The 19,972-nt window shown below is 43.9% G+C and overlaps 1 long non-coding RNA gene across 1 annotated transcript; it reads left to right on the plus strand.

The window, feature by feature from the left end:
• The first annotated feature begins 337 nt into the window (after positions 1-337).
• Positions 338-19,934, plus strand: LOC125930075 (uncharacterized). The gene is made up of 4 exons (XR_007460062.1): positions 338-905; positions 1,282-1,396; positions 17,046-17,179; positions 18,127-19,934. It is a non-coding gene; the product is annotated as an uncharacterized LOC125930075 (long non-coding RNA).
• The last annotated feature ends 38 nt before the right edge of the window (positions 19,935-19,972 follow it).

Consider the following 19,972-nt stretch of genomic DNA (forward strand, 5'->3'; position numbering starts at 1 on the left):
TGGATGCTGTCCCTAAAATCCCTACCCGTGGCCGGCCAGTAAAGCGCTTCTCGCTGGGCACACGCCCCATCCCTGGACCGCTGGCGGGGAAAACGCACAGCGCTGCCTCCACCTGCTTTTTCTATGCCGAGTGTCAGAGACGAGGCCCCTGTAACGATTCCGCTTTTGCAACAGGACCCGGGTAACCAGAAAGTGTGGCATTCACGCGTCCCCGAGGCGCGATCATCAGGCCGGTTCTGCGGTGAATGAACCACGTGAGCCCCGTGGGGCCCACTTCCGGCCGCTGAAAAGAACATTGACGGCGCATGACCGGAAGCTCTCAGGGGGTCCCGACTTGCTTCTGCGAGCCGCTGGGGAGCAAGGAACGGTCGTGTCAACTGCGGGATCGGCTGTTACATTCTGGAGGCTTGACTTCATGCCGATCGTGGATGAAGGAGGCAGAGTCCCCTTCTGGGAGCTGCTGACGGCCACCAGCTAGAAGGCATAAGCCTCGGACTCGGCCGATGCCATCCTCCAGCTCGAGACACGATCGGGACCAAGTGGGGCAAAGACAAAGGAGCGGCTGGACTTCATCGTGGTGAAGGCCGCTGTTCTCCCGAGTGCGAGGGGCAGTGGCCCGTCTGGCTGTCTGTCGGTGCCCTGGGTTGCATCCTGACCGATTCCCTGGCGTATTGTTTTACAGGAGCAGGTTAGGACTCGAACTAGCGACCGCTTTCACTTATGAACCATTTAATGATCTGCTCACAAACCCTTTTCTTCCTGCCCCCGAGTTGGGGACCCTGGATTTAGAAACTGTCGGACCCCCGGGGTGAGGGCTGCTTGCTTCCACCCGCAAACGCAACAATGCTCCCCCTGCATTGAAGCCCCGACTGCCTCCTGGGATATCAGTCACTGCAAATCACTGGGTAAGTTGGGGGGGAAAGGGTTATGGGATGGGCAGGAGGAATCCATCCCGATTATCAAGGGATCCCATGTCTTGCCTCCCTACATTCTACATCTGGTTAATATTAAGGTCTCAGATTCCTCTGAAATGAAAGTCTGGGTCAGGATAGGGGGGAAAGAAGCCAACGAGCTGAGTGCTGCCCGAGAGCAAGGCGTGCAGAGAGCAGAGAGTGGCCGAAGGGCGTCACGATGCCAGGACTATTGCAGAAGTACATGCTGACGCTGAATTTCCTTCCACGCTCGGGCGCTAACTTCCCTTCCCCCTCCCCTTGCTTTGCAAAACGTTCATGTAGACTTCTTTATGGATGGTTACATTCACTGTTACTCTGTGGGTTTCAGAAGAGGGAGCTGTGCCCGTGACCATCTTGGAGGAGAGAACTGGGTGGGGCCCAGCGACCCTATCCAGATCTATTCCCTGGGACAGGAAGCAGAGACTGGAGACTTCCTGCTTTTGGTAAGTCAGTGCGGCACTCTTCACCGTTGGGAAGATAACTACACTGTTAACCCCAGACATTTGAAATGTCTGTAATTCTGTGTATAAGAATGCGTATGAATTTTGGGAGGCTGTGCCTGTTCTTTTTGGACTGTTCGGGACCCACCCACCGCCTGGCTCTGACGAATTTCCCCAGATGTGTTCTCCTAAGGAGAGGCACCGTGCTACCTGCTGCAGAGAAAGTCAGGACATCTGAGTAGGATCCCGGAGCCCCCATGAGCTGAGCCAGTGAGACTCTGGGGCAAGGATGAATCTTTACACTCCTCCCAGCAAGAGGGACCACCTCCTGGGCCTAGCCACAAGGTATATTTCCATATCTTTATAAATTCTAGAAGAACACAGGTTTATGAGAAGCCAGGAAACGGAAGCAGTTCTCAGAACTACGTCCTGGGATGGAAAGATACAAGCCTAACCCAGTTGTAAATTCAGACTCAGTTCTGAAAGATGCTTACGATTCAGATACCGAAGATGTTCTGAGGGTTTTCTGTCAAACCCTCGGGGAAACAAGAATTCCATATTCTTTGAAGGAGGATGAGAAAAAGCACGCGGACGCGTTCCAAATTTTGAAATTTTAACTGCAACTAAATGTGAATATGGATCATATGCTTCCCTCCAAACAGACTACATTTAATTGAGAGTAGGAACTCGAAGTCTGTTCCAAGAAGGATGCAGCCTATTTAGAGAAATCAAGAAGGTCACTTTATTTCATTTTATTTTAGTCCTTAGTCTCTTACCTACCAGCTCCTTGGATACTCACAGCATCTTTATACTCATAGGGACATAATATTGACACATTATTATCCCCATTTTACAGATGAGGAACCGACACGCAGCGAGGTTCAATGACTCCAAAGTCGCACACCTGGTGTCAAAAGATAATTGTCAGAGTGAACCTCTTAGCGCTATTTGCCTTTCTAAACTACATGCCTGTACTTTTTTTTTGTAGCTAAAATTTTTAAAAATTCCACTTGAAGATAGATTTATTTCCTCCCATTATATTTTTCTGGGTCTAACAGTTGCAATATTAGGCTTGCAAACATTGATGCAAAATTAGATCCAAAGATATTATGCCATGTTTTAAATTCACGTGTATAATATCAGTCACAGGCTTTGAGAAGTGACCTTTTTGTTAGCCAGAACTCCTTGCATTCAATTCTATTCAGGAATCACAGCCTATTGTCTTAACGCATCTTTAAACAGAATTACCAAAGTGCCTGGGCATACCTATGCTTGAAACATTATTTGTCTAATTGCTTCTGCCTAATTAAGAGGTATATATTACGACAGATTTCAAATTGATTTCAAATTAAGTAAGATCTCGGAAAACGAGGACTAACGTAAACTGAATAAATTTGCTTCTTGTTTTTGCTCTTTCCTTTTTTTTCCCCTTTTCTTTTCCTTTGAGGAATTTCATATCTGTTTTTTCAGAGGAAATCAGGAAACCATATACATGTTAAATAAAGTTCTATCCAGATCGTAAGATCTACGCTTCAGATGAAAAAGGCTTTGTAAATAATCTTTCTTTTTTTGCAATGTTTGTAATAATTCAGGTCATTCCTTCTGGCCAGTCGTATCATCTAGATAAAAAAAAAAAATGTCAAGGGGCGCCTGGGTGGCGCAGTCGGTTAAGCGTCCGACTTCAGCCAGGTCACGATCTTGCGGTCCGTGAGTTCGAGCCCCGCGTCAGGCTCTGGGCTGATGGCTCCGAGCCTGGAGCCTGTTTCCGATTCTGTGTCTCCCTCTCTCTCTGCCCCTCCCCCGTTCATGCTCTGTCTCTCTCTGTCCCAAAAATAAATAAAAAAAAAACGTTGAAAAAAAAATTAAAAAAAAAAATGTCCAATCTTTGGTATTAACTTAGTACTTACGGAATATTACATAATGCAATGCAGTCCAATTTATGGGATGAAACATGAATTTAAATAATTGAATATGGTTTATTTCACCTGTATTTCTTCTACACAGATACGCATACATGTTAAGAGTTGAGCCTTATTGACTTTACATGGACATATCTTTTTACTGAGTCTGATGACTCAAATAAAGGTTCAGAAATGGATTTTGGCTAACAAGTGCATTTACATCTATACATATATTATGAAAATACTTTCATTCTATTCTCTGAAACATTACGTACACATCTTTTGCCTGGAGATACTTCCTATGTGAGTCAGCGTTCTTAAAATATATGCTAATAGGTGATGGTCAGTGTGCTACAAACATCATTGAGTTAGCATTGAGGTAACCTTCCAGTTACCTCCTTGCAGTTTTTATAGATTATAAGATATAAAACACTGTATTTTGCCCCATTCAGACTTTCCATGCACAAGCACTGTCCGTTTTCGCCTGCAGTGTTTCTTCCAACATGGCCACACACACAAAAATAATAATAATAAAGTAGGCGCCTATATGCAGAAATTTCTCCAACCCTTCCAGAACGTAAATAATTGATCTATATGCGTATGTAATAAGAAAGCTTTAAGAAAGGTGCCTTTGAAATTCAATTGCTTATCCAAATGTTTCTGGAGTAATACATTTGGAGACTATGACTAGAATTTATAACGGCACAGGTTTTTATTGTCAGGTGGTTAAATGCCCTCATCATAAAGTTACAGTGAAGTCACACCTGCAGAATGTACATGGGAGAGGTGTCACAAATGGATGTCCTCTCCTTGTGACATTACTACCACTGTCTCTTTTAGTCTCTTAAATTCAAACAGGTAATTGACTGATGCCCTCAAACCATCTATATGGGACTCCTCAAGTTTTGATCCAGTCCCCCAGGATCTAAGATTTAATCCCCAACATGAGGGTGGGGGTGTCCTACAAGGCTGAAAAGTACACTGACATGCGATCTTCATTTGGTGAGATGAGAGTGAGCTTGGGCTGGAAACTATGGTAGAAAGCGTATGAATCGCCTCGAAATACCAGCTGTCTAAACATCCCTATTACGTTAGATTCCCAGGTTAAAATTAAGAACTCAGGAAACAACAGGCGTTGGTGAGGATGTGGAGAAAGGGGAACCCTTTTGCACTGCTGGTGGGAATGCAAACTGGTGCAGCCACCCTGGAGAACAGTATGGAGGTTCCTCAAAAAATTAAAAATAGATGGGGCGCCTGGGTGGTTCAGTCGGTTGAGCGTCCGACTTCGGCTCAGGTCGTGATCTCACGGTCCATGAGTTCCGGCCGCACGTCGGGCTCTGTGCTGACAGCTCCGAGCCTGGAGCCTGCTTCGGATTCTGTGTCTCCCTCTCTCTCTGCCCCCCCTCCACTCACGCTTTGTTCCTCTGTCTCTCAAAAATGAATAAATGTTTTAAAAAATTAAGAAAAATTAAAAATAGAGTTACCCTATGATCCAGCAATCGCACTACTAGGTATTTATCAAAAGGATACAAAAATGCTAGTTCGAAGGGACACAATGTACCCTAATGTTTATAGCAGCGCTATCAACAATAGCCAAACTATGGAAAGAGCCCAAATGTCCATCGACTGATGAATGGATAAAGAAGATATATGTATATGTGTGTGTGTGTGTGTGTGTGTGTGTGTGTGTGTAAAATGGAATATTACCCAGTCACCAAAAAGAACGAAATCTTGCATTTGCAGTGATATGGATGGAACTAGAATGTATTATGCTAAGCGAAATAAGTCAGAGAAAGACAAACATCATACGATTTCAGTCCTATGTGGAACTTAACAAATACAACAGATGAACACAGGGGACAGGAAGGAAAAATAAGATAAAAACAGAGAGGGAGACAAACCATAAGAGACTCTTCGATGTAGAGAACAAACTGGGGGTTGCTGGAGGGGAGGGGGAAGGGGGGAGGGGCTACATGGGGGATGGGCATTAAGGAAGGCTCTTGTCTGGATGAGCAGCAGGTGCTGTATGTAAGTGAGGAATCACTAAGTTCCATTCCTGAAACGATTATTTCACTATATGTTAACTAACTTGGATTCAAGTAAATTAAAAAATAATAAACTAGGAATAGATACAAAAAAAAGTTAGATTCCCACATGATATTTAAAAATAACCAGCAAGTAATCATATTATCAGTTTTAGCTCTGAGAATCTTTTGTAAGATAGCCTCAGCCTAAAGTAATCACGCTCATTCAATTTCAGTCACATAAGAGAATGCAGTTCTGTGCAAATTGTCAGATACACACCCCAAAATTAAACAACCGCATAAAGTAATTGGGAGAATTCATTTTCCAAACCTTCTTCCTCTCTCTGTTGCTCTCATGTTTCTTCTTTCTAACATCTAATCTCTCTTCTCGGCAAGTCCTCCACAGTGAGACAAAGCTTATTTTGTGAATCCCTGTAATCTGAACGATCATCTCCTTTTTCATTCTTCCCATTACTTCTGATGACAAAGCCACCGCTGTTACTGAGCTGATGGCAATAATGGATGTTTGTGCTGGCTCTATCTTTTGTACTCCCTTCTTTGAAGGGGGGCCCCGGGCTGAGCTGGTAGCCTGATGAAGGAGGATGTGCTCTCTGCCCGTGTGTGGGGGGTGGGGATACAGTAATTGTTTCTCTGCAAAAACAAATGCTCAAAACTTCACCCCAAATTAACATTGTAAACAATTTCCACGTCATCAATAATGACATTTGAAAATCTGGTTCTAACAGTCCGGGGAAGGAAAGGGAAGGAGAGGAAGGAAAATGTTTTAAGGGCTCTTGCCTCTTACACCTGTGATTCTCGAAACCTTCACTGAAATCTGTAAAACATTGATGTTCACTCTGGAGTTTTATACTTTTAAACATTATTGACTTTCTGGTAAGAAGGCAGATGTTAAGACCTTAGAACATGCACTGTGGCAAGAGGCAAACTATTAAATGCTGTTCGTTGAACTTTGTAACATAGATCTAGGACTTTCAATTTATTTTACCAGCTGTATTGAGGTATAATTCACATATCGTCCAGTGTACCACTTACAGTGCACAATTCGGTAGTTTCTGGCACATTCCCAGAGTTTGCAACTAACCCCACCGTTAATTTTGGGACATATTCATCACCCCAGAAAGGAATCCCGTACCCTTGGGTGATCACCCTACCATCTCAAGTCCCCAAGCCTAAGCCCCCACTAGTTCACTTTGTTCAAGCCTCCAAAACCTTCATGAATCAGCACTTTGATATAAATCTCCAACTCTCTGCCACTATTATTTGAATTTAAGAATTTTATTTCTTGAGCAGTTTTGGGTTTATAGAAATATTGAGCAGAATGGACAGAGTTCCCATATACTCGCTTCAGCCTTGCAACACCCTCGTCCCCTTTTCTCTGTTACTAACGTGTTGTATTAGTGGTACGTTTGTTACAACTGATGAGTCAATACTGAAACACTATTGTTAATTGAAATTTACATCAGGGTTCATTCTTTGTGTTGTACATTCTATGGGTTTTGACAAATGTATAACGTCATGTGTTCACCATTGCAGTCTCATACAGCGTAGTTTCTTTTTTAAAAAAAAAATGCTTATTTAGTTATTTTGAGAGAGAGAGAGAGAGAGCAGGGAAAGGGCAGAGGGAGAGAGATAGAATCCCAACCAGGCTCTAGGCTGCCAGTGAAAAGCCCGACTTCTGGCTCGAGCCCATGGACCGTGAGATCATGACCTGAGCTGACCACCAAGACTCGGATGCTTAACCGACCGAGCCAGCCAGGCGCCCCCAGAGTAGTTTGTCCTAAAAATTTTTGCAATCTATCTGTTCATCCCTCCTTCCCTTGCTCTTAGCCCCTGGAAACCACTGATCTTTTTACTGTCTTCATAGTTTTGCTTTTTTCTGCAATGCCATATGGCTGGAAGAATATAATATGTAGCCTTTTCAGACAGGCTTCGTACACTTAGCAATATGCTTTTAGGGTTCCTCTATGTCTTTTTTTTTCTCACTTGATGCTCTTTTTTTTTTTTTTTTATTGTGGAAGAGGATTCTGTTGTCTGAATATAACACATTGGTTTATCCATTCATCTACGGAAGGTACATACAGAGGAGTGTGATTGGTGGATCGTATAATTGGAATATGTTTAATTTTGTAAGAAACTGACAAACCGTCTTCCAAAGTGGCTGTACCATTTCGGGGCGCCTGGGTGGCTCAGTCGATTAAGCGTCCGGCTTCGGCTCAGGTCATGATCTCACAGTTTGTGAGTTGGAGCCCCGCGTCGGGCTCTGCGCTGACAGCTCAGAGCCTGGAACCTGTTCCGGATTCTGTGGTCTCCCTCTCTCTCTGACCCTCCCCCGTTCATGCTCTGTCTCTCTCTGTCTCAAAAATAAAAAATTAAAAAAAAACAACACACGTCAAAGTGGCTGTACCATTTTGCATTCCCACTAGTCTGTGGTTTCCCGGAAGTTTTTAATTTAGTGAAATCCAAGTTATCAATTTTTTTCATTCGAGAATTGTGCTTTTAGTATTGTGTCTAAAGAAGTCATTGCCCGGCCCTGGGTGACCTAGATTTTTCTCCTCTGTTAAAGAGCTTTGTGTGTTACATTTAGGTCTGTGATCCTTTTTGAGTTAATTTTTGTGAAAGGCAGAATTGCCTTTGCTCCTTTGTCAAAGATCAGTTGACTGTATTTGTATGGTTCTATTTCTGGGATCTCTATTCAGTTCCATTGATCTATTTGTCTCTTCTTTTGCCAATACCATGTGGCCTTAATTACTGTAATTTTATAGTAAGTGTTGATGATGGGTGGTGGCAAGCCTCCAGCCTTGTTCTTCTCCCTCAATATTATGTTGGCTACTCTGTTTTTTTATGAACTTTGGAATACGTTTGTCAATATCCAGAAAATAACTTGCCGCGGTTTTGATTTGGATTCATTGAGTCGATAGATCAAGTAGGGAAGATATGACACCTTAACAATTTTTGATCTTCCTATAAAAGGAGAATGAACTCTCTCTCCATGTATTTAAATACCCTTTTGTTCCTTTATCAGAGGTGTGTGGCTTTTAATCATGTATATCTTGTACCTAGTTTGTTAGATTTATGCCCAGCTATTTCATTCTTTTGGTGCTAATGTAAATGATATCGTGTTTTTAATTTAAAGCCCAAGCATACAATGCTGGTATATAGGAAAGCAATCAACTTTTGTATGTGAAAATATATCCTGCAATCTTGCCGTAAGTGTTTTTGGGTTACCAGAATTTTTTGTTGATTCTATAAGATTTTCTGCATAGATGATCTTGTCATCTGGGAACGAAGACAGTTTATTTCTCCCCTTCCAATCTATTTACGTTTTATGCCCTTTTCTTTCTAGTTGTATTGGCTGTGACTTCCAGACAAGGTTGAAAAGGAGGGGCGACAGGGGAAGTGGTTGCCTTGTCCCTGACCTTAGCGGGAGGCATCTAGTTTGTTACCAGTAAGGATTATGTTTGATGCGGACTTTTGGTAAATTGCTCGTTACCAAATTGCAATAGTTCTATTTCTACGTTGCTGCAAGTTTTCGCTGTGAATAAATGATGCGTTTTGTCAGATTCTCTTTCTACATCTTCTGATGTGATCATATCGTTTTTCTGCTTTAGCCTGTTGAGATGACAAATTTCACTAATTGGCTTTCTAACATTGAACCAGTCTTGCATACCTGGAATAAATCCCTCTTGGGCCTGGTATAGAATTCTTTTCATATCTCGTTGGATATGATTTACTACCAGTTTATTGAGGACTTTGGTGTCCATATCCATTAAAGATATCTGTCCAAATTTTTCTTGTGTTGTAAGACTTTATGTATTTTTTTTTAAAAGAAAGAGAGAGTGAGGGGCACTCGGGTGGCTCAGTCGGTTAAGCGTCCGACTTCGGCTCAGGTCACGATCTCACGGTCCGTGAGTTCGAACCCCGCGTCGGGCTCTGTGCTGACCGCTCAGAGCCTGGAGCCTGTTTTGGATTCTGTGTCTCCCTCTCTCTGACCCTCCCCTGTTCATGCTCTGTCTGTCTCTGTCTCAAAAATAAATAAACATTAAAAAAAAAAGAGAGAGAGAGAGTGCACATGTGGGTACAAGTGGGGGAGGGGCAGAGGGAGAGGAACAGAGAGAATCTTCAGCAGGCTCCACACTCAGCGCAGAGCCCGATGCAGGACTCAATCTCATGACCCTGGGATCACGACCTGAGCCAAAGTCAAGTGTTGAGCGCTTAACCGACTGAGCCACGCAAGCACCCCTCTGTGTTTTCGATACTAGGGTGATACTGACCTCATAAAATATATTAAGACGTATGCATTTTTGTTCTATGTTTTTGGAAAAGATTTTAGAAAATAAGCGTAATTTTTTCCCCTAAAATGTTTGGTAAAACTCACCAACGAACCCATCTGGCCCTCGTGTTTTCTGTTTGTCAGATACTAAGTATTGATTCAAATTCTTGAATAGGTAGAGGGCTAGACAGACTGTCCATTTCCCTGTGTGAGCTTTGGTGCTGAGCAAATGGATATCGCCATGCAAGAAAGAGATGTAGACAAAAACTTCACACCTTTCACATATATTGACTCATGGGGGTGCCTGGGGGGCTCAGTTAAACATCCGACTCTTGATTTAGCTCAGGTCATGATCTCATGGTGTGTGGGATCAAGCCCCGCGTGGGGCTCTGTGCTGACAGTGTGGAGCCTGCTTAGGATTCCTTCTCTCTTCTCTCTCTCTGCCCCTCCTTGCGCTCTCTCTCTCTCTCTCTCTCTCTCTCAAAAATAAATAAATTAATATTTTAAAAAACAGATCCAAGAATTCAATATAAAATGCAATGGAACTTTACGAACATTGAGTACTCCTGCTCTGAGAAAAGACACTGTTAATAGAATGAAAAGTCAAGCCATAGTCTGGGAAAAAATATTTGCGAAAACATGTGCCCGATAAAGGATTGATATCCAAAATATAGGAAGAATCTTTTTTTACAACATTTTAAAAAATTTATTTATTTGTTTTCAAAGGGAGAGAGAGTGAGCATAAGCAGAGGAGGGGCAGAGAGAGAGAGAGAGAAAGAGAGCGAGCGAGCACGAGCAGGACAGGCACAGAGAGAGAGAGGGAGAGAGAGAATCCCAAGCAGGCTCCGCACTGTCAGCACAGACAGTGGGCTCCAACTCACAAACCATGAGGTCACGACCTGAGCCGGAAACCAAGACTTGGATGCCTAACCGTCTGAGGCACGCAGGTGCCCCCCCAAATATACAAACAATCTTTAACCCTCAACAACCGATTAAAACTGGGCGAAAAAAAGAATCTGAAGAGACACCTCACTAGAGAAGATACACAGATGACAAATAAGCTTATGACAAGATGCTTAACATCGTATGTCACTAGGGGATTGTAAATTAAATCAGCGGTGAGATGTCACCACACACCTAACAGAATTGTGTAAAATCCAGAACCCTGATGACACCGCACGTTCTTGCGGAGCAAGAGCTCTCGCTTACGGCTGGTGGGAATGCAAAATGGTGCCACCTCTAGGGAAGACAGTTTGGCAATTTCTTACAAAATCCACATACGCTTACCATATCACCCAGCAATTGTACCCAAAGGTGTGGAAGGCCTTCTGGTGCACAAAACCTGCACGTGAATGCTTATAACAGCTTTATTTATACTTGTCAAACTCGGAAGCAGTCGCGATGCCCTCGGCGGGTAAGTGGACACATACACATCCAGGCGATGGGATGTGAGTCAGCAGACTAAAGACATGAGCGGGTAGGTCACAAAAACACACGGAGGAGGAAACTTAAAAGCATATTACAAAGTATAAGAAACCATCTGAAGAGGCCCCGTAGCGAATGATTTCAACTCTAGGGCATTCTGGGAAAAGCTGGTGGAAGAATCAGTGGTTGCAGGGGTGAGGCGTAGGGGCTGGAAGGCAATGGAAGTATCCTGTGTTTGTCATGGTGGACGTGTGTCAAGCCTATAGAATACACAGCACAAAGAATGAACCCTAATGTCAACCATGGCAACAATAATGTGTTAATATTGGTTCATCAGGTGCAATAAATGTGTTCTATATATATATATTTTTATATGTATATAAATATATATATATTTATATATATATAAAAATATATATAAATATACACATACATATTTATATACATGCTATTTCTTGTATATGTATTTTCAATGTAGAAAAATAGACAATAAGCTAAAGACTTGTTTTTTTTTTTTTGAGAAGGAAAATGGTGACAAGAAGAGCTACGAAAAGTGTCTTACCGCCTTGCACATTGGCAAATGTGTTCATTGCCCAAAATGGTACAATCTTAGATTGATGGAACTTCATTGGATTCTTGAAATTCTAGAGTGTCACTCTATTTCTGAAAAATAAAAAAAAATACGTACATATATATTATATGATAATTGTAGAAATAGATAACAAACTGGTATTTATAATTAAAGTTTTGAATGTAATATAAAAAGCTGTTCTTTGGGGGAGCCCGGGTGGCTCAGTCAGTTAAGCGTCTGACTATAGATTTCGGCTCAAGTCATGATCTCAGTGTTGTGAGATCGAGCCCCCCATTGGGAGTGGAGTCTGCTTGGGATTCTCTCTCTTCCTGTCTCTCTGCCTCTCCCCCATTCGTGCACGCATTTGCTCGTGCAGTCTCTCTCTCTCTCTCTCTCTCTCTCTCTCTCTCACTCTCTCATTCTCTCACTCTTATGAATAAATAACCTTCGGAAAAACAGCTTTTCTTTGAATTGTTTCTACATGAGGTAAAGCAGTGTTTTTCTGTTTGTTTAATTAAAACTATCTCCGTAGTTTGAAAATATTTTTTAGTATCACTAGCCTTTGAAAGCCAACCAATTCCATATTAACTTTTATTAATTTCAATAATACTGATTCCTAATATAATATTTACAGAGGAATGACCATTCATATTTTCACATGTGAGGAAGGACTTTCTTTGGGAAGACACCCTGTTAACCATGGATCTTAATCAACAAAATAATTCCTATTTATTAATAATCTATAGTTAACTGACTGTTATACTGAAGATACTGACATTATGATCAATAAGTTTAGCTTTGGAAGAAAGAATAGTTTCAAAATAATGAAAAAAAATCTATATTCTGGTCTTCAATATCCATATGATGAATTAGACAAATTTGAGGGTGTAACTCCTAAAATCTCACCCTTGTACTCTGACTTATGCCTCACTTTTATGCAATTTATCCTCACATCCAGTAATGCAGAATTTCTTTAAAAAATTTTTTTTTAATGTTTTATTTATTTTTGAGACAGAGAGAGACAGAGCATGAGCAGGGGAGGGGCAGAGAGAGAGGGAGGCACAGAATCTGAAGCAGGCTCCAGGCTCCGAGCTGTCGGCACAGAGCCCGACGCGGGGCTGGAACCCACAAACCGCGAGATCATGACCTGCGCTGAAGTCAGACGCTTAACCAACTGAGCCACCCAGGCGCCCCCGGAATTTCTTTGTAAGAAACCTAACACTGAAGTAAAACTGTTCCTTTTATTGTTCTCTTGCTTTGGTTCCGAGAAATCTATTATGACAAAGTAACAGCTTTTTCATTTATGCACTCTCTTGATTTTTTGGTTGCTTTATGTGTTTCATGAGTGTGAAATAATGGGATAAGGACACGGTGCAAACAGTCATTGTCGGCAAGTGTGGGTGGGACAGTGCGTGAGGCCGAGCTGCCGAGCTGCAGGAGAAAGCTGTTCCCCTGAAGTCACTGTGGGGTTTGGGACTGGCTGCTCGCACAGGCTCACCTGGTTTGGGGCCGTCCAAAGTACATCGCTCAGGGACAAAGACTTCTGAAGTTCACCTAACCCTACAGGATATGAGGGTCATAGGCAATAGGGCACACACTTTCCGCTGTACTTTTTCTCGCCTTGGAAGAAAGAATACTTCATTGAGAGTCTTTCCAGAGCCCTGGATTCCTAAACCCATTCGGCATTAACCGAGGGGCGGGTCTCTGAGAGAAGGAAAGGCCATGCAAACTAAGATTTAATCCAGGACCCCTACAAAGCTACAGAATTTATACCGGTTGTCTTCACTCTAGTTTTAACTTTTTTTTCAATGTTTATTTATATTTGAGAGAGAGAGAGAAAGAGCACGAGCGGGGGAGGAGCAGAGAGAGAGGGAGACACAGAATCCGAAGCAGGCTCCAGGCTCTGAGCTGTCAGCACAGGGCCCGGCATGGGGCTAGAACTCAGGAATTGAGAGATCATGACCTGAGCCGAAGTTGGAGCTTAACCCACGGAGCCACCTGGGCGCCCCATCTTCACTTTAGTTTTGTAAGAGCCATGTAAAGTAGGTGCTTCAGAGTTGAAAATATTAAGATTGAAAAAACAGAGTTGGTAGAAATAGAGTATGTGATTAATACGTATATATCAATGGCGTTTCTATACGGCAGTAAGGATGAGAACACGTGGTGTTTTGAGTGATCCACTATTTACAACTAAAATTAGCACCTGCTGGGGGGGGGCCTGGGGGGCTCAGCTGGTTAAGCGTCTGACTCTCGTTTTCAGTTTAGGTCATGATCTTGTGGTTTGTGAGTTCGAGCCCTGTGTTGGGCACCGAGCCGGTTGTCATTATCTCTTATCTCTTTCCCTCTCTCTCTCTGCCCCTCCCCCACTTGTGCTTTCTCTCTCTCTCTCTCTCTCAAAATAAATAAAAAATAAACTTAAAATAAAAGAAAGCACCTGGGAAGAAGTCCAGCAATACTGGGCCACCCACCTTGAATGTGGAAAACAGTAAAAAATTGAGTGAAGTATGTGTAAAACTTAATGGTGAAGGTAAGCCCATGCTCACAGATACGAAGTCTCATGTTTTTATGATGTCAGTTCTCCTAAACTGATCCGTGGGTTTGGGGCAACTTCAAGAAAATTTCGTAGGATTCTTCAAATAACTTGGTAATAAGACTGCAAAATGGATATGGAAATAAAAAGACAAAGTACTGAAGGAAGTTCTGCAGGAAAAAAACCTGATGAGCTTGCAAGCAACAAAAGCAAAGATCAGACAATATTGAAAACAAAAAACAAACCAACCACAATGACCCAGAGGAAATCCTGCCTCTTGTACCAACACGCATAGACCTTGGGGGCATTATGCTAAGTGCAGTAAGTCAGCGCAGAAAGGCAAACACTGTATGATTTCCTGTTCATGTGGAATCTAAAAAAAATCAAAGTCACAGAAATAGCAGAATGGTGGTTTGCAGATGTGGGTGAGGGAAATGGGGGGGCATGTCGGTCAAAGGGTACAACTTTTTGTTGTCGTTTTCACTGTTTTTTATTTTTATTTTTGAGAGAATGAGAGCAGAGGAGGGGCGGGGGGGGGGGGGTGTCAGAGGATCCGAAGCAGGCTCCCCTGTGCTGACAGCAGAGAGCCCCACACGGGGCTCAGACTCATGAACCGTGAGATCTTGCCCTGAGCTGAAGTTGGACGCTTAACCCACTGAGTCGACCAAGGGCCCCGATCAGCATTTATGAATCTATTTACTGTATGAATCCTTCCAGTATGTTTTGGGTTTCCAATTGGGCCAAATTGTGGACTTCTGTGTTAGTTCTTTTGTTTCTTCCCTCTGCATCCAGGTTTCTTTCTTTTTCTCCTTCTCTCTTTTCCTCCCTCTCTCCCCCTTCCTTCCTTCCTTTTTTCCCTTCCCACTCCCTCCTTTCTCTCTACCTTCCTCCCCCCTCCCCTCCCCTTTTTTCCTTTCTTTCTTTCTTTCTTTCTTTCTTTCTTTCTTTCCTTCTTTCCTTCTTTCTTTCTTTCTTTCTCTCTTTCTTTCCTTCTCTCTTTCTTTCTCTCTTTCTTTCTTTCTTTCCTTCTTTCTTTCCTTCTTTCTTTCTTTCCTTCCTTCTTTCCTTCTTTCTTTCCTTCCTTCCTTCTTTCTTTCTTTCTCTCCTTTCTTTCTTTCTTTCTTTCTTTCCTTCTTTCTTTCTTTCTCTCCTTTCTTTCTTTCTTTCCTTCTTTCTTTCTTTCTTTCTTTCCTTCCTTCCTTCTTTCCTTCTTTCCTTCTTTCTTTCCTTCTTTCTTTCTTTCCTTCCTTCTTTCTTTCTTTCTTTCCTTCCTTCCTTCCTTCTTTCTTTCCTTCCTTCTTTCTTTCTTTTCTTTCTTTCTTTCTTTCTTTCTTTCTTTCTTTCTTTCTTTCCTTACTTCTTTCTTTCTTTCTTTCCTTTCTTCTTTCCTTCTTTCTTTCTTTCTTTCTTTCTTTCTTTCTTTCCTTCTTTCTTTCTTTGTTTCTTTCCATGCTTCGGGGCATAAACCCTGCTTCTTATAAGTTTCTTCCTCCAGAGACCCTCAAATCAGCGTCACACCATGATGATGGTTTCATGAACTCCTACGCTGTACCACATGGGGTGCCTGATCCTCTAACCCTGAGGATCAGGATTAGACATAGCCAATAGCAGGAAAGGGAAGGACCTAGTGAAGCCACTGGCTTCTGGGAGTGTTGCAATTGCCACCTCCAGTCCAGGCTCAGGACCGTGACTCCTGTCCCCAAGTGTCTGTTGAAAGCTCTGACTGACTTCAGTTAAATCTGTAACAGAGGCTCGGGAGGACTCAGCAAAGGCAGGACAAACCAGTACCGCGCTAAGGGGAATGTTGCCAGCGAGCAGCGGCTCCGGGCAAAAAGCACGCTTGCCGGGAGGCAACCGAGCAGCTCAGCACAGCCGGACAAGAGGGTAAAGTCCCCAAGCGGTGGTGACCGCTGTCTAGATATTCTGTTGCAGCATGGGCTGTGTTCAGTCATCTGCAGAAACGGGATGGATTTCCACCCAAAGTTTGGTTCTGTTGTCAAAAATGATGATGCACACACACACACACACACACACACCACCACCACCCCCAAGAGGGTATGAAAAGGTTTATACTTCTATGTGAGACTTTCGGGGAAAGCAAGGAAGACTTCCCAAGCTGGTCCAAAACCGGCTTGGAGGTTTTATGATGGTTAGGGCTCAGGGCTGGGGTTCAGATGGAGATCCTAGCTCGTGGCCCAGATCTCTCACCCGCGCCAAAGGAGGGGAATTGGCATGTCTTATCGGCTTGTCCAGATAGGGGCACAGAGGGGAAGAGGCACGAGTGAGACGTGAAAGCCTCAAACGTCAAAAAATGGGGCCAGACTCTTTATTACACCTTTGACGCTAACGATTCCTAGGTATGCAAGCAAAACGAAGAGATATAAAGGAAGGTTTGCGATAAGAAAAAGAGTGACATCACCCGAATGCCTGGATGCACATGGATCATCAGATTGTAGATCTCCTCATGATGGATATTGACACACCTGTGAAAATAAATGTGCTACAGTTCTGCAGGACGATGCGGAGAGAACATAATAAAATATTGCTGAGTGAAAAAAGTCAGACAACATTCATTATAATATCCTTTTGAGAGAGTTCAAGAGCAAACGCAGTCAAAGAATAAGCGTTGGGAAACATCGTCATCGAAAAGACGTGCCTGCTGCCTGACCTGTGAGCTGGACGCTGGCAGTCGGAGGCTCCTCACCCCTCTCCGCCCTTGGAATGTGGGTTCTGCTTGCCTTTCCCACTCCCAGAGGCTCCGAGGACATGGCCTTGAGACAGCGATGTGGTGTTGAGAACACCTGCATGGTATATGTGACTGAACCCAGTGAGGGTCCCTTCGTAAATGTTTAAGATTTGGGGATCCATTCATCCCACTTCTTTTTTTTAATGTTTGTTTATTTTCGAGAGAGAGAGAGAGAGAGGCAGAGGGAGAGGGAGACACAGAATCCAAAGGAGGCTCCAGGCTCTAAGCTGTCAGCCACGGGGCTCGAACCCACGAACCATGAGATCATGACCTGAGCTGAAGTCGGATGCTTAACCAGGTGAGCCACCCAGGTGCCCCCATTCATCCCACTTCTGCCCAAGACAAGCCTTGTATGTAAGTTCCCTTTGCTTTTTAAAGCTGCCACCTTCCAACTAGAGTAACTTGCCTCTTTCTTTGGTTTCTCCCTGCCCTCTGTGTAGAGGAGTCAGGCTCAGATTACACCGGCTCCCAGGAGAGTTACGAACCAACAATAAGTTATTTAGACAGGTGTCTCTATTGATAAAAGGGGGGCATTATGAGGGAAAAATACATTGGCAGCTATTTTACTTTTGGGGTTCTGGGCAGCATCACAAGTATTTGTTACCTTTATTATTTTTATATGAATATTAAAATTTTTAAATGTTTATTTATTTTGAGAGAGAGAGAGAGAAAGAGACAGAGAGTGAGCATGTAGAGGGAGGGGCAGAGAAAGAGGATAGAGAGAACCCCAACCAAGCTCTGAGCCGTCAGCACAGAGCCCGATGTGGAGCTCGATCCCGTGAACCACTAGATCATGACCTGAGCCAAAACCGAGAGTCAAACGCTCAACCAAACTGAGCCGCCCAGGTGTCCCTATGTGAATATTTTAATACTCATTGAAATATAATTTGTTAACAGATCTATTCAAATAAATAAAATCAAGTTAATAAAATCAGACCAACACATGAACCAATGATCAGTGGGATTAGAGGTGAACACAAAGTATGTGTTCAATCAAGGGAAAATGTAGATTGTTCTCTGTGCTTAAAATTCTTCCAATAAAAAGGAAGCTAAGTTTCCAAGAGTTTCACTTGGCGATTGTAAGCAGCACAGGCAGAATGGGACCGGGAGTCTGTAGGGCTCAGACTGGTTCTGCCAGACTCCTCCCTGCTCAGGGGCCCTGGTAGCACCCTTGACCTCCTCTGCAAAGCCTCTCTCCAATGTTGTGCCATATGCATTTTTACAATGTTTGGTTTTATTTTCCAGGATAGCGGGGGCACAGCTTAAACCCCTGTAGTTATAATCTGTTCACCTGTCACGAATCTGGTCCCGGGACGTGCGGTAGGCAGGATCTCCCGGAGCTCCTGGCGGCTTCCAGAATCCCCCCAAACCACTGCTGGGGGACAGGGCAGCGCTCAGACGGAGTCGCAAAGGAACCCCTTTTAGAGGTGCAATCCACAATCGAGTACTGACAGCAGGCTTTTTATTCACAGTTTTAGCCTAATTCTGTATAAAGGACGGGAAAGAAGGATTTTTAACCCCAGGAATCTATGAAGATGGGGACAGGGGGAGTCGGACACCTCCTGTGAATGAAATTGCCTTTCAGTTTCTAGGTTTCGTGGATTTTTATTCAGTCCAATAAAAACACCACCACGAGAATAGCTTTTGTTTTTGTAATTACCATGCTGCTGCCTGTTCCCTTACCCACTCCCCCCCCCTGCCCCGCCCTTGGTGGGGGGCTCCCTTTGATTGAATGGATACGTTGTAATTACCTCTAAATCCTAAAGTGAAATGCAAGCTTAAAGTGAATCACATTTTCCTTTTTGTTTTCTTCTGTTAATTTGTCGGTAGGAAAGACAATTACCCTCTAACGACTTTTGAACCAAAAATAATGAATAAATAAAATAAATAGTAATATTTGATTATGTCGCCATTGTGTGCTCAGATTTTTGTACAGGCATCTGAAAAGTCATAATGAGACTTGAGACGCACTTACTCGCTTATTTCAACAGATGTCAATTTACATTTTGGAATATGCTTACTATACTCAGAATATGGCAGATACCATCACAAACACCGAGAATAATTTTGGAATTCTCCCAGAATAATTTATGGAAACATTAAATCTTGCTTCTTCCGCCCACATCGTCCCCCTCCTCTCTCATTTTATTCTTGCCACCCAGCTCCGTAATTCCTTGCCTGTGGCTCTCCACCGGGCTTCCTCCAAGACAAGAAGCCTGACGCCAGTCTCCAAGAGCGATTCTGGTTTGTTTGAGGGCAAGAGAGAAAGAGGGGCAGGAGACAGCAGTGCCCAAGAAGGTGACAAGGTCTCAAAAGGAGGGTGGCCTGTGCACCTGCGGGGGCTGCGTGTGGACGGGACTCGTCGGGACCCCGCACAGGGGCCGCTGGAGACTTGGTGTGACCCTGGATCCAGGAGGGACGAGAACGATGAGGGTTTCATCTGCCTGCCGCCGGAGCCTGGAATGTCACCTGAGCGGATTTACCGAAAATAAAAACACGCAAGATGCCGTAACGTTTCCCGCACCCCCGAGTTTGGGAAGCTGAGGCCAGCCGACACGTGCTACACAGCTGGTGGTGTTCTACACTCGCAGGTGTTTGTGGCTGTGCACTTCCCCATCCTCGGATTTGCTCACCTCTGCCAGCTTCCCGTGTGTCCCCCCCTTGGAGCTGTGACCACCGATGCCTCCTTATTCAACAACAGTCCAGACTTTCTGTCCCTCCAGCTCAATTCAGCAGCCCACCCCACGTTTTCCTAGGTCACTGGGAAGCCAGAGGCAGCCCTTCGCGGCTGGTTTCTGCCAATTCTTGCCTTGAGTTTCCTCCTCGTTCGGGTCAGACTCCAGCCTGTGACAGGCGCCACGCACAGACCCTCCACAGTGCAGATCCTTCTAGACCGAACCCCACCCGACACCAGCGGAAGCCTTCCTGTGAACACAACAGCAGGAGCACATCTAGTCACTGGACTCGCCAGACTCACTTTGAAATTTTGGTCCCTCACGAGACGCAGACATGTGACACTTCCCCGCAGGCTGCTTGCTCAGTGATTGGGACAGTTCCCCCCCCCTCCCCCCCGACGACCCTCCCTTCCCCT

Source organism: Panthera uncia, chromosome D4 (genome assembly GCF_023721935.1).
Source record: "Panthera uncia isolate 11264 chromosome D4, Puncia_PCG_1.0, whole genome shotgun sequence".
Lineage (NCBI taxonomy): Eukaryota > Metazoa > Chordata > Mammalia > Carnivora > Felidae > Panthera > Panthera uncia.